This window comes from Nomascus leucogenys, chromosome 6, assembly GCF_006542625.1.
Source record: "Nomascus leucogenys isolate Asia chromosome 6, Asia_NLE_v1, whole genome shotgun sequence".
Lineage (NCBI taxonomy): Eukaryota > Metazoa > Chordata > Mammalia > Primates > Hylobatidae > Nomascus > Nomascus leucogenys.
Window position 1 is genome coordinate 23057524 of NC_044386.1, and position 15427 is coordinate 23072950.

Below are 15427 nucleotides of genomic sequence, written 5' to 3' on the forward strand. Positions count from 1 at the left end.
AATGCAGAGAGAGAAACAACGTATATAAGACATATCCTGCACCTTAAAGATCATAAAACATCATCAGAAATTCAGACTGTAAAATGAGGTGCCATGAAAGGGGATCTGTATACAGAATAAAATGTAGCCTCTTTTGGGTGGTAATGGTGGGAATAGGGACTGGGGATTTACATCTACTGCATGTTTTCATGAGAAGAGACAACAGTAAAGGTGACATTTTTTCTCTATTTCCTTAATTACTCTGCTCCCTGAATTCCCTGGGAAAAATAAATGAGTTATCTGATTAAGTTCAACAGCTAAAACTGAGGTTGCCTTGCCAAGCCTGTCTTCTTTTTCTCTTTCGAGTGTTTCTACTTGCACAGAATGTACTTAGTGCTGCTACTGCATGCTGTAAACTTTACATGGGACAGACTGAACGTTTGTGCTAAGGGCAGATCAGTGGAGCACGGAGGCTTGGTGGTTGAGTAAGCCTCATTCTAGGAATGGGTGAGTAAGACTAATTCTGGGGCTTAGATTTAGAAACCCCATTAGGCTGTGTACCTAAGCCATGTTTTCCCACAACTCTGTCATTTGACCTACATCAGTGTTTCAGTTGCTTATTGCTGAATAACAAACCCATACAATATTTAGTGGCTTAAAACAAAACAAATTCATTTTTTTTTCTCATTAATTCTGTGGGTTGACTGGACTCAGTAGTTCTTTTGATCCACGTGGTTTAGCTAAGGTCACTCATGTAAGCTGTATTAAAAGCAAGTTAAAAGCCAGTTACTTGACCCGTTGTTCATGGGAGATTATCATAAAGAGTCTAGGCCAGGCGAGGTGGCTCACGCCTGTAATCTCCGCACTTTGGGAGGCCGAGGCGGGTGGATCACAAGGTCAGGAGATTGAGACCATCCTAGCTAACATGGTGAAACCCCGTCTCTACTAAAAACACAAAAAATTAGCTGGGCTTGGTGGTGGGCGCCTGTAGTCCCAGCTACTCGGGAGGCTGAGGCAGGACAATGGTGTGAACCCGGGAGGCGGAGCGTGCAGTGAGCAGAGATCGCGCCACTGCGCTCCACCCTGGGTGACAGAGCAAGACTCAGTCTCAAAAAAAAAAAAAAGAGTCTACTGTGATCTACTTAACCCGTTTGTCTACCTCTCAATTGGTTCTGAGTTTGGATGAGAAAGAGGGTTACCATACATTAGAGTCCTGAAATAACAGCATTCTTTCCAACCTTCTTTCATTGATGCTATTTTTTCTTATAAATTTTTATTTCTCAGCAATACTTTCTTCCAAATTGTATTGATTACTTAAACCTTATCTTCTGCATTTCTTCTATATATGTTTCTAATTTAAACACATCTTGCCTACTTCAGAATTTAGTTGCTATCTTTGTTTTTGGCAAATTATATGCGAATTGTAGATGATTATTTTTACTTTTATGGTGGCTGCCTTTTCCACAATAAGCAAACATTCTATCTCATTAAGAAATCATTTTCCCACCTAATATTTATTATTTCCTTATTATTTCTGTAGTTTTTATGTTTTAAACCTGTTAATACCATGTTGTGATTATATGTGAAAAAATTAACAAAGCTCTTTGTAATTTACCCAGGTGTGGTATATCACGTTTCAAGTTAGTATAATGCTTCTGGTACACTGCTTTTCCTCAGAATCACTTATAAAAACATATGCAATACAATGCTGATGAGTATGATTTTGTGTGAATTGAGGATAATAGCTTGAAATGCAGAAAAAAAGAATGCTCAGAAGATCAGGAAGCTAGAAGAAAGTGGATAAAAATCTCAAAAACTTTGAGTAGCAATTAACTTCATTCTCAAGTTATATACCTCGATGAAATTAATAATCCGTTAATTTTGGGAGTATTTTAGAGAAAAATTCTCATAATTTTTTAAATAAATAAGTCTCCAAAAAATTCACTCCTGTGATCTCTGTCTTAGAATGGTGAGATCCACAAAAATTAGTGCTTACACCTGGAAAAAGAAAAATACGGGATCTTGAAAACAGAGCAATTGACAAAGGAAAATAATAATGAGAATTTTCAGAGTAAGAGTAAAAGAAATAGAAGAACTGAAACATCCTTGGATGCATTCTTAGTCCAGAGTTGACCAAGGAAAGGGAAGACTTGGTAGGAGGAAGACAGATGCATGCAGCAGGAAGACAAATGGGTGGTATTTTCGTGTTTAGAATACTTTATTGAGAGGTTGTTTCAGGCTATTGGACAGTGTGAAGAATTGGCAATAGGTACATAGAGAAATGAGCATATAAATAAGAGTCAATTGATTCTGGGGAAATGAAAAATTTGCAGAACTAAATAAATGTAAACGTAAACATAATGCATTACTTGACTCAAAGAAAATAATACTTATATTAACATTGTAATAGCTAAAAATTGATTTAACCAAAAATTGTAATGTAACTACATTATACAGAAGCAGTGAAAGAGACAAGGCGGGATCTGCTAGTGGTAGTGTATGTGAGCTGATTTAAACATAATAGTAAGTCAGGAGATTATGCTTACCAATGTTAAATAAAATGGCAAGATAAGCACTACTATTAAAAAATGAAAGTAAATACCACATGAAATAAATGACATAATAAACAGGATTTGAGTTTAGTTGGATATTTCACTACTATTCTATTAGATTTTTTCTTAACTTTTAAAGCTTGGTCATGTTTTAGCTGAAAAAATACTTTAACATTTTTGAAAGTCATGTACTTTCTCCTTCATAATTAGTTTAAAAGAAAATCAACCTCCCATTACTCAGTGGTTGCAAGCAGGACATTGTGAAACTTGCTTCCTATTTTGAATTTTAGTTAATTATTCCCTCTATGAGAATAAGTGAACATTAGTGGATTCTCCAAATGTGGTTAAGAAACCATGCAGAGAGACATTGCCTTGACAGGAGGGATAAAGAATGAAGGCAAATCACTTCCAAGTTGTCAGAGACCTGAATTAGAACTGGAACAGATTTTTGAAGTATGAGCCAAGGAGCTTTGTGGTTTTCTAGCCTGGAGTTGACAGATCAGAGTGAGCGGCCAGTTCCCACTTAGTTCCATCAGCAGATTTTGCTTATGGTTGGGGCAGAAAAAAGGGATACTTAGATATGAATATTTTCTTTGATAGATAGATTAGATAGATAGATAGATAGATAGATAGATAGATAGATAGATAGAAATTGTATATACTTAAGGTGTAAAAAAAGATGTTTTATTATACATATACATAGTGAAACAGTTATTACAGTCCAGCAAATTGACGTATATCATTATATTACATAGTTACCCTTTTCGATATATTTTGAAGTTAATATATTCAACATATAGGTCAGCAAACTATAGCCTGTTAGCCATATCTGGCCTACTGTCTATTTATGTATGACTATTTATATTTTCAAGTGGTTGAAAAAAATCAGAAGAAGAATAGTTTATAATACATGATAATAATATGAAATTCAAATTCCAGTATCCACAGATACAGTTTTATTGGAAGACAAACATGTCCACTGATTTACGATTTACATATTGTCTTTGGCTGTTTTTGTGCTTAATAGCACACTTCAGCAGTTGCAAAGAGACTGAAAGGCTCACAAAGTCTAAAAGATGACTATATGACCCTACACACACACACACACACACACACACACACAAATGTGCTGAGTCCCCTGCACTATAGGAAAATATAAGTCATTGAAATATTTAACTTTTTGATCTCTTCCATACGTATTCCAAGAGAGGAATCCAGCCATTGTGATGAACATGGAAAGCACTGAACAGGATGTAGAAGTTAGTTACAACAAGCATTAAATCTTAGCCACTTTAAGCTGTTTATTATCGTTTGATAAGTCTAATTAGTATGTGCAGACAGAGCTTGTCCCAACCAGATATTGAGTTAGATTTTGGAGATCATGAAAGCTTCATTCTTTTTGGGCCAACTCAGCTGCCCAGGATCTGGGGTTATTTGTGAACTGGCAGGCTTGAAGTGCTTCTGTAGACTGCAAAAAAATTTATTTAAGTAAAGAGGAGGAAGAACTTGAGAAGTAAGCTTATAAACTGCCACTTTATTGGAATGAATATCTTCTGCAACTGGTCACTGTGCAACTAGTTTTTATTAGTTTCTTCCAAATAGAGAAAGTAACTATTCAGCTGGGGACTCAAACTATGCAAACAGGAATTTAAGTGAGGAATGGTCTCATGAAATAGTAAAAATCATGATGTGAGCCTTAGATACTCTGAATATGTCTGGCCAAAGGGTGAGAATACAAACTGAAGCAACACTGGCACAAAATTGCTCTTCCCAAGGAGAAAGGCTCATGATGAAAGTTGCAAATGGGTAGTTTTCATGGGTTCAAACATTTTGAATGGTTCCTGATAAGAATCCTTTCAGATTATCATAGCCTTTCATATGACATACTTTTTTTTAAAAATTGGTCATTTCTAACTCTAGCTGGCTTCCTGTTCTTCTTCACAGCCCTGAAAGAAAACCGAGAGACAGCCTACTAGGATATCTTCTCTGTCCTGCAGAAAATGTACGTAAACCAAATTAGAAATAAACATTAGAGGATCGCTGATTAAGAATTTTTGCCAGAAGCCTGAATACACACTTTCTAATCTGCCTCCTATGAACGTCTGTTGGATATTTCAAAACTAACTCGTTTCTCAGTAAACCACTAGTAGTGCCTAGTAGAGGGTGTCTCACATGAAATAATCACACAGCTAGCATTGCCTTCAGCAATATAGCACACAGATTTTGTGCCCCTTCCCCCACCACCAAGTTCAGTAGTCATAAATCTGGAGATTATGACACTTAGAGAACAAAACTTAATAAGGAAACCACAAGATGTTTGACAGAAAAGCAAACACACCCACACCCACACACACACACACACATTGGTGTGTTCATTCATTCAACAAATGTTTTTTGAGCATTTACTATGTTCAAGGTCACGTAACAATTTAAAGGTGGAGGCACAGCTCTTGGGTGCCATTATAATTAAAAAGTGCTATTGGCACATGTGAGGAAGAAAGTCTTTTGACTTCTCGTATTGTGGAACTGACTGTCTCCAGGGTTGTCAATTCTGCAATCACTTTTCCTGACAGTAATTATGAAGACAAATTATATAGTAAGAGAAAATGAAATGTAAGGAAAGATGTACAATAAAATGTAAAGAATTAAACTTCAAAATTCTAAAGGTAAGAAACAAAGATCTCATTTCACATTACAAGCTGTGAATATAAATTTATCAGGAAGAGTTTTTGAAAATATTTCATAGCGTGAAAAATGAAGATTTATATAGACAATCTCCAAATTAAAATGGTTCCACTTAAAAATGTATCGACTTTATGATGGTTTGAAAGCAACACTCATTCTGTAGAGACTGTACTTTGAGTACCCATACAACCATTCTGTTTTTCACTTTCAGCACAATCTTCAATGAATTACCTAGACTGTCCAACACTTTTATATAAAATAGACTTTGTGTTAGATTGTTTTGCCCACTGTAGGCTAATGTAAGTGTTCTGAGTATCTTTAAGGTAGGTTAGGCTAAGGTATGATGTTTGGTAGGTTAGGTGTATTCAATACATTTTCAACTTTTAGCAGGATGTAACCCCCATTATAAGGCAAGAAGCACCACTACTATACTTGTGGGATAAATAAAATTAATATGTTCATAAAAATTACGATGATTATGCTTTTCATATTTTTCTTATCCTTTCAAAAATCCCTTTGAAATCTAAATGACAGAGATTATTGTGTGTAACTTCGTATTATATTCCTATCAATAGCTCCATGAATTTCAAATATTTTTATGTGTCTGTATATCTATTTTCCCATCAATACAATTTTAATTTCATTGCAGTTTGCTCCTTTAATCATTTTAATGAAAGCTTAAATGTTCTTTTCAGTGTTAATTTTAATTTTAATTTGTTTAACATAAATACTGTGCTACCTAATTTTTAAGGTTTGCATTTGTCAAAATTACTTTGATTTTCTTAATTTTAAATTTTTGAATCCCTTAGTTTTTGATGTGATAGCTATAGTAAAATTTATATATGCTTCTAAAGTAAGTCTTTTTTTATTTAATAAATAGATTTATCATACACAATGTAAAATATACTTGTTTAGTATTTTATTTTCTTTTTTTCCCCTCAACTTTTATTTTAGATTCGGTGGTATATGTGCAGGTTTGTTTCCTAGGTATATTGTGTGATGCTGAGATTTGTAGTATTAATTATCCTATCATCCAGATACTGAGAATAGCATCCAATAGTTTTTCAACAGCTTCCTCCACTCTGGCCGAGTAGTCCCCCATTTCTTTTGCTGCCATTTTTGTGTCCATGAGTACCCAATGTTTAAGTCCCACTTATAATTAAAACATGCAGTATTTGGTTTTCTCTTCCTCCATTAATTAACTTAGAATCATGTTCTTCAGCTGAATCCATGGTACTGTAATAGATGTAATATCATTCCTGTTTATGGCTGCATAGTATCTCACGGTGTATATGTACCACATTTTTATCCAGTCCACCACTGACGGGAACCAAGGTTGATTTTATGTCTCTGTTATTGTGAGTAGTGACACAATGAATGTGTTAGTGCATGTTTATTTTTGGTAGAATGATTTGTTCTCTTTTGGATATATGCCCAGTAATGGGATTGCTGAGTTGAATGGTAGTTTGTTTCATGTTCTTTGAGAAATCTCCAAACAGCTTTCCACAGTGGCTGAATTATTTACATTCAGACCAACAGTGTATATGCTTTCCCACTTCTCTGCAGTCTTGCTAGCATCTGTTGGGTTTTTTTTTTTGAATTTTTAATAATAGCCATTCTGATCTGTGTGAAATGATATCTCATTGTAATTCTGATTTGCATCAAAACCACTGACTTAAAGTAAGGGGATGGAAAATGATCAACCATGCAAACAGAAAACAAACAAACAAAAAGAGCAGAAGTCATTGTTTTTGTATCAGATAAAACAGACTTTAAACCAACAATAATCAGGAAGACAAAGAGTGGCATTGTATAATGATAAAGGGTTCAATTCAACAAGAACACTTAATAATCATAAATAAATATGCACCCAACACTATAAAGCACCCAGATTCATAAAATAAGCTCTTCTTGACATACAAAAAGACTTAGACAGCTACACAATAATAGTGGTGAGCTTCATTATCCTGTTGAAAGCATTAGACAAATTGTTGAGGCAAAAAACTAACAAGGTAATTCTGAAATTAAATTCAACATTTGACCAATTGAACCTAATAGGTATCTACACAATACTCCACCCAACAAAAAACCACAGCATATTTATTCTTCTCATCCACACACACAACATATTCTATGATCACCACATACTTGATCATAAAGAAATTCTCAATAATTTTTTTAAAGCAAATCAAACCAATCACACTATAGGACCACAATGCTATAAAAATAGAAATCAATACTAAGAAAATCTCTCAAAACTACACAAAAGCATAAATAAAACAAACTGCTCCTGAATAACTCTTAGGCAAACAAAAAAAATAAGGCCAGAAATTAAAAAAAAAGAAATTGATGAAAATAGAGACACAATTTACCAAATCTTTGGGTTGCAAATAAAGCAGTGTTAAGAGGAAAGTTTATAGTCCTTAATGCCTTCATCAAGAGGTTAGAAAGATCTCAAATTAGTAATCTAACATCACATCTAGAGGAACTAGAAAGAAAAAAATACAATCCAAAAGCTAGCAGAAGAAAAGAAATAACTAAAATCAGAGAAGAACTGAATGAAATTTTGCTCATTTTTAAATTGGTTTCTTGCTTGTTGTGTAAATTCTTTATAGATTCTGGGTATTAGATGTTTGTCTGTTTCTTATTTATTTTGGTGTACAGAAGCTCTTTAGTTCAATTAGATCTACTTGTCCTTTTTTGTTGTTGCAATTGCTTTTGAGAACTTAATCATAAGTTATTTCCAAAGGTTGATGTCCAGAATGGTGATTCCTCGATTTTCTTCTAGAATTCTTATATTTTGAGATCTTACATTTAAATATTTAATTTATATTGAGTTAATTTTTGTATATCGTGAGAGTCCAGTTTCATTGTTCTGTATGTAGCTAGCCAGTTATCCCAGTGCCATGTATTAAATAGGGGGTCTTTCCCCATTACTTATTTTTGTCACCTTTGTCAAAGATCAGGTGGCTGTTGCATGGCTTTGTTTCTGTGTTCCCTAACTTGTTCCATCAGTCCATGCATCTGTTTTCATTTTGTTTGTTTTTTTGTTTTAACCAGTACCATTATGTTTTGGTTACTGTAGCCTTACAGTATAGTTTGAAGTTGGGTAATGTGATGCCTCCAACTTCATACTTTTGTTTAACATTGCTTTGGCTACTTATTGATTTGTGTACATTGAACCAACCCTGCATCTCAGGAATAAAGTCTACTTGATTGTGGTGAATTAACTTTTTGATATGCTGTTGGATTCAGTTTGTGAGTATTTTGTTGAGGATTTTTGCATCTGTGTTCTTTAAGGATAATAGCCTTTAGTGTTCTTTTTCGTTTGTGTCTGCCAAACATCAGTGTCAGACTGATGCTGGCTTTGTAGAATGAGTTAGAGAGAAATTCCTCCTCCTTGACGTTTTAGAAAAGTTTCAGTAGAATTGGTACCAGCTCTTCTTTGTACATCTGGTAGAATTTGGCTGTGAATCCATCTGGTCTGGGACTTTTTTTGGCTGATGGGTATTTATATTATGGATTCAATTTCAGTGCTCAATATTGGCCTATTCAGAGTTTCAATTTCTTCTTGATTCAATCTTGGGAGATTGTGTGTTTCCAGAAGTTCATTTCCTCTAGATTTTATAGTTTGTGTGCATCGAGTCATTCATAATAGTCTTAGAGGATCTTTTGTATTTCTTTGCGTTTGGTTGCAGTGTCATCATTGTCATATCTGATCGTGCTTATTTGGATTCTCTCTTTTTTAATCTGTTAATTTAGCTGGTGGTCCATTGATCTTGCTTATCTTTTCAGAGAATCAATTTTTGGTTTCATTGATTCTTTGTATAGATTTTGGTGTCTCAATTCCATTCAGTTCCGCTCTGAATATAGTTATTTCTTTTCTTCTGCTAGCTGTGGGGTTAGTTTGTTCTTGTTTATCTAGTTCCTCTAGGTGTGATATTACATTGTTAGTTTGAGATCTCTCTAACTTTTTAAGGTAGCCATTTTTAGCACTATAACCTTTCCTGTTAACACTGCCTTTACTGTATCCCAGAGAATCTAGTATGCAGTGTCTCTGATTTTTACCTTTTTAAAGATTTGAAAAATTTCTTTCTGAATGCCATTGTTTCTCAAAAGTCATCAATGGGTAAGTTGTTTAATTTTCATGAAATTGCGTGGTTTTGAGAAATCTTTCTGGTATTTATTTTTCTTTTTATTCCACTGTAGTCCAAAGGTATGATTGGTATGATTTTGATTTTTTAAGCATTTATTGAGGTTTTCTTTCTTTTTGCTTTTCTTTTCTTTTCTTTTTTTTAGATGCAGTTTCACTCTTGTCACCCAGGCTGGAGTGCAGTGACGCAATCTTGGCTCACCGCAACCTCTGCCTCCCAGGTTCAAGCAATTCTCCTGCCTCAGCCTCCCTAGTAGCTGGGATTACAGGCATGCGCCACCATGCCCGGCTAATTTTTTATTTTTAGTAGAGACGGGGTTTCTCCATGTTGGTCAGGCTGGTCTCAAACTCCCAACCTCAGGTGATCTGCCTACCTTGGCCTCCCAAAATGCTGGGATTACAGGAGTGAGCCACCATGCCCAGCCTACCTTAGAAGTTTATTTGTGGTGATTTAGAACCTTGTCTTGTATCTCTTTGAGCTTCCCTACAATACATGCTTTGGATTTTTTATCTGCCATTTCTGAGTTTCCATTTTGGCTGGGGACTATTGCTGGAGAGCTACTGTGACCCTTCGGTGATGTCACTATATTCAAGTTTTGCATGGTGCCAGAATTCTTGCATTGGTTCCTTTCTAATTTGGCAACACTAGGATTTGTAATTGATCTAATTATTTTTTGAAGTAGAATTTTTTCTTTTCCTTTCTTTCCCTATAATATTTTTGTATTTTTTTTCCCTTTCTTTTCCCCCTCCCACTGGGATGTGTGTTTGACTGTAGAGAATGCTGGGTAGGGTCTTTTGGCTCTGCTTCTATAGCCCTATGCACTTCTGTCAGCAGATTTTATATTGGGGTGTACAGTTCAAGTTACAAGCTGGTAGACTTATCTTATAGGTAAAAGCCAGCTGTAGCCAATGCATCTCAGTATATACTTGATCTTTGTTTACTGGAGGAAGCTCTCTGTTGCCTCAGGCAATGGGCTGCTGACACATGCAACACACAGTGTTCTGATCTCCCCACTCAGCCCCAGGGAGGCAGGGGCCACAATGCTTAGGGCTGGACTAGGCAAGTCTGCCTACAAGTCCCTTGATGGCAGGCACAAGCACCAGCACCAAGAGAGCATCCAGTGGGTAGCCATCAAGCACACAAAGGTGTACCTAGCTATGGAGGTAGGGGACCTCATTGGCCCCAAGTTCTCTGCTTGGGAATGGCAGGCAGCATAAACTGTTAATCCAGTAGAGTGGATGCTCCAGATGACTGGAGATCTGCCTGGGTGTACAGCAGAAACAGCCCCCCTGCACCAAGTTCTTTGCACAGGAGGATGGGCCTTCTCAGGCTGACGAATCAAGTGAGAGGGTGCCCTGAATGACTGGAGACTCCCTAGGCATGGAGCAGAGAGAGCCTGGCTATACCATGATCTATGTCCAGGAAGGGTGGGGCAGGTTGGGCTTCTGCTACAGGCAAGCAGATTCTCCAGTTGCCTGGATTACTGCCTGGGAGTGGAACAGAGAGGGCCCTGCTGTACCTTGACTTCAGGGGAGCAAGGTAGGGCACCCAGTAATGCCACACACAGACCAGTTCCAGATTGCCACACTGGCCCTGGGTGCAAGTCTCATCATCCAGGAGAAACTGTAGCTATAGCGGCTCTCCTCCTGCCCCAAGATTGTGATGGGAAAGAGCACAATTCCAGCATCTACTGCTGAGGCACCTTCCACAGTTGGAGCTGTGGAAGTCCCTCCCCTACTCCAGAGCAAGCACTCCAATATCTGGCCCAAGGCTAGAGTACTCGTGTGGCTACACTGCGAGGTTGCCAATGAATAGTTGATTTTGTATGTGCCCTGATTAAAAATGGCATTCTGATCTTGGTCTCAGGTCTGAAAAAATGACTTCGGCTTTTCCAGGGGTCTTTCAATCTCAGCATATTCAAGACTCTCCCCAAGATAGCCCAGGGACTTGGGAGAAACAAAGTGCTGTCCCTTGACCTGGGTTGCTCAGATCTCCAGTGGAAAGGTTAAGTCATACAGGGGGATTCTCTGCCTCTTTCATACACTGGGGCTTCACTCTGTCTTACTGGCTGGACACCACTATGGGGCTGTTTGCTGGCTATGTTTCTCCCTTGGAACTGGGACATCCTTCATAGTTTCAGTGGATTCTCATTTTCCTTCTTGAATTAATGCTGAAAGAGTTTATCTTTATGCACTATCTTGCTATTTCCAAATGGTTGATGCAAACCAAAAGTATCTAATCTGCCATCTTGGGGAAAAATGATATTTGATTCTCCACATTTCTTGTTTCCTGAATTTTTTCATATATATATATATATATATATATATGTATGTGTGTGTGTGTATATGTGTGTATATATATATTCTATATGTTTCATGTTACTAGAGTTCATTTTTTTCTTTGCAGCTTAAGAAGTATAAAGCCTGTTTTCTAGTAAAAGGGTGGACATACATGTACAACATTATAATTATTTTTAAACTTTACATGTCCAGAAAAAAATTATTATTAATTGACAGTCTTAAATGAAACAGGAAAACATATTCCATACTCTTCTTATCTCTCTTTCTTCTCCAGCCTCATCCACCCAAAATATATATATATTTTTTTGGCATAGTCTTGGTCTTACCATTTAGGCTATGAATGTTAATTCAATTTTTATTCTTATAAAAATTATTCTGCTTGAACATATAACATTGTAAATTATTTAAATTGGTTCTATCCCTAAATTTATTTTTTGTGTATCATTTCACCATTTATGTTTTTATTTTTGAGATATACCTATTTGTTGACTGGCTTAACTTTTTAAATTAGCTTTTTAGGAATCAAAACTTTTCCTTGAATCACAGCGATTCAAATTTTTGCTTCCATTTTCTGCAGTCAGGAATAATAACTTGCACCAGTATAAAATTAACTGATGACAATCTTTACTTCCTCAAAAATCTGCAGATTCTGTTCCTTTGGCCTCTGTATCTAACATTTCTAAGGAAAAGGCTGAGGGAAGCCTTGTCTTTATGTTTTGCTTTGTAAGTTACCAGATTTTTGTGAAATTATCTATTGAATCTGTATAAGTTTTTTTAAACTTTAAGTTCAATAATGTTACCAAGTAAAATCAATCTATCCATCTATCATCTATCCAATTATCATTTTCATTTAAATATTTTCTCTTTACTTTTTGCTTTTTTCAGAACAAATTGAGTCCTTATTGGCTCATTAAATTTAGAAAAGATTACTTAAAGTTTGGATTTATTGTTATTTCTCTTGGTTAGGAACACCAGCAATCTCTATGTTGGATTTGCATCGGTTATATTGCAAAGTTGTAATGTTGCTTTTATGTCATTAATTATATGTGTTTTTCTCAAAATTTTCTGAGATTTTTCTTAAATAGGTTCTAAATGTGAATTTTTTGGTGTTTTAATTCTGCCCTTGTTGTTCCTGATCATATTTGCAAATTGTACATTAGCATTCCCTTAAATTTTTTCATAAATTCTATTTTCATCACATTCTATTACTTTATCATTCTTTGTTTTAAAGAGTACTTTTTTTTAGAATTCCTGAGAGAAGGTGTAGTGTTAGCCAGCAATTTTATTTCACGTCTGTTGTAATGCATCCAACACGCTATTCATCTCTATGCTGTCTGACATTTTCCTTTTCCCCTCTTTCTCTGCTACACTTGCAAAGGAATTATGTAAGATTTATTTTGTTTCTGTTTTTCTATCAGTTTGTTCATCTTTAAAGAGATACAACCCTATCTGTGTCTAACCTTTAACAAAAAAAGTGACTGGAATTGCCTTTATTCTCTCTATTTTTGTGAACAATTTTTGATATTTATCATAGAAAGTATAAGTGGGTAATCTCAGGGTTGATATTTTACATTTTGTATTAAATACTTGGATTGTTTTGAGTTTGGGGGAGAAAAGGAAATTGGATTGAAAAGAAAACTAGCACACTTGAAAACTGCATTCTAAAATAATCATCTCTATCTTTATCTCAATTTTATGAAAATCTCTTACTGTTATTCAAGTTGTGAGAAACTTTAGCAGACTTAAACTTTTTCTTTTTTGTTTTTTTAATTATACTTTAAGTTCTGAGATACATATGCAGAACATGCAGGTTTGTTACATAGGTATACACGTGCCATGGTGGTTTGCTGCCCCCATTAACCCATCATCTACATTAGGTATTTCTCCTAATGCTATCCCTCCCCTATCAGCCCACGGCCAAATAGGCCCCAGTGTGTGATGTTCCCCTCCCTGTGTCCACGTGTTCTCATGTTCAACTCCCACTTATGAGTGAGAAAATGTGGTGTTTGGCTTTCTGTTCCTGTGTCAGTTTGCTAAAAATTATGGTTTCCAGCTTCACCCATCTTCCTGGAAAGGACGTGAACTCATCTTTTTTATGGCTACATAGTATTCCATGGTGTATATATGCCACATTTTCTTTATCCAATCTATCATTGATGGGCATTTGGGTTGGCTCCAAGTCTTTGCTATTGCACTGCTGCAATAAACATACGTGTGCATGTATCTTTATAGTAGAATGATTTATAATCCTTTGGGTATATACCCAGTAATGGGATTGCCGGGTCAAATGGTATTTCTGGTTCTAGATCCTTGAGGAATCACTACACTATCTTCCACAATGGTTGAGCTAATTTACACTCCCATCAACAGTGTAAAAGCATTCCTAATTATCCACATCCTCTCCAGCATCTGTTGTTTCCTGACTTTTTAATGATCATCATTCTAACTGGTGTGAGATGGTATCTCACTGTGGTTTTGATTTGCATTGGTCTAATGACCAGTGATGATGAGCTTTTTTATATATGTTTGTTGGCCACATAAATATCTTCTTTTGAGAAGTGTCTGTTCATATCCTTTGCCTACTTTTTGATGATTTTTTTTCTTGCAAATTTGTTTAAGTTCTTTGTAGATTCTGGATATTAGCCCTTTGTCAGATGGATACATTGCAAAAATTTTCTCCCATTCTGTAGGTTGCCTGTTCACCCTGATGATAGTTTCTTTTGCTGTACAGGAGCTCTTTAGTTTAGTTAGATCTTATTTGTCAATTTTGGCTTTTGTTGCCATTGCTCTTGGTGTTTTAGACAAATGAACAAATTCCTAGACACATACACCCTCCCAAGACAAAACCAGGAAAAATTCACAGACCAATAACAAGTTCTGAAATTGAGGCAGTAATAAATAGCCTACCAACCAAAAAAAGCCCAGGACCAGAAAGATTCACAGCCAAATTCTACTGGAGGTACAAAGAGGAGCTGCTACCATTCCGTCTGAAACTATTCCAAAGTATAGAAAAAGAGAATCTCCTCCCTAACTCATTTTATGAGTCCAGCATCATCCTGATACCAAAACCTGCAGAGACACAACCAAACAAGAAAATTTCAGGCCAATATCCCTGATGAACATCCATGCCAAAATCCCCAATAAAATACTGGCAAACTGAATCCAGCAGCACATCAAAATTCTTATTCACCGTGATCAAGTTGCCTTCATCCCTGGGATGCAAAGCTGGTTCAACATACTAAAACCAGTAAACGTAATCAATCGCATAAAGGACATGGATGAAACTGGAAAACATCATTCTCAGTAAACTATCGCAAGGACAAAAAACCAAACACCGCATGTTCTCACTCATAGCTGGTAATTGAACAGTGAGAACTCATGGACACAGGAAGGGGAACATCACACTCCAGGGACTGTTGTGGGTTGGGGGGAAGGGGGAGGGACAGCATTAGGAGATATACCTAATGCTAAATGATGAGTTAATGGGTGCAGCAAACCAACACGGCACATGGATACATATGTAACAAACCTGCACATTGTGCACATGTACCCTAAAACCTAAAGTATAATAAAAAAAAAAGAAAAGAAAAACTACTATCACCATCTGCTGTATAATCCACCTCTAAAAAAAAAAAAAAAAGCCAATGACAAAAACCGTTTGATTATTTCAATGGATGCAGAAAAGGCCTTCGATAAAACTCAACACGCCTTCATGCTAAAAACTCTCAATAAACTAGGTATTGATGGAACATATCTG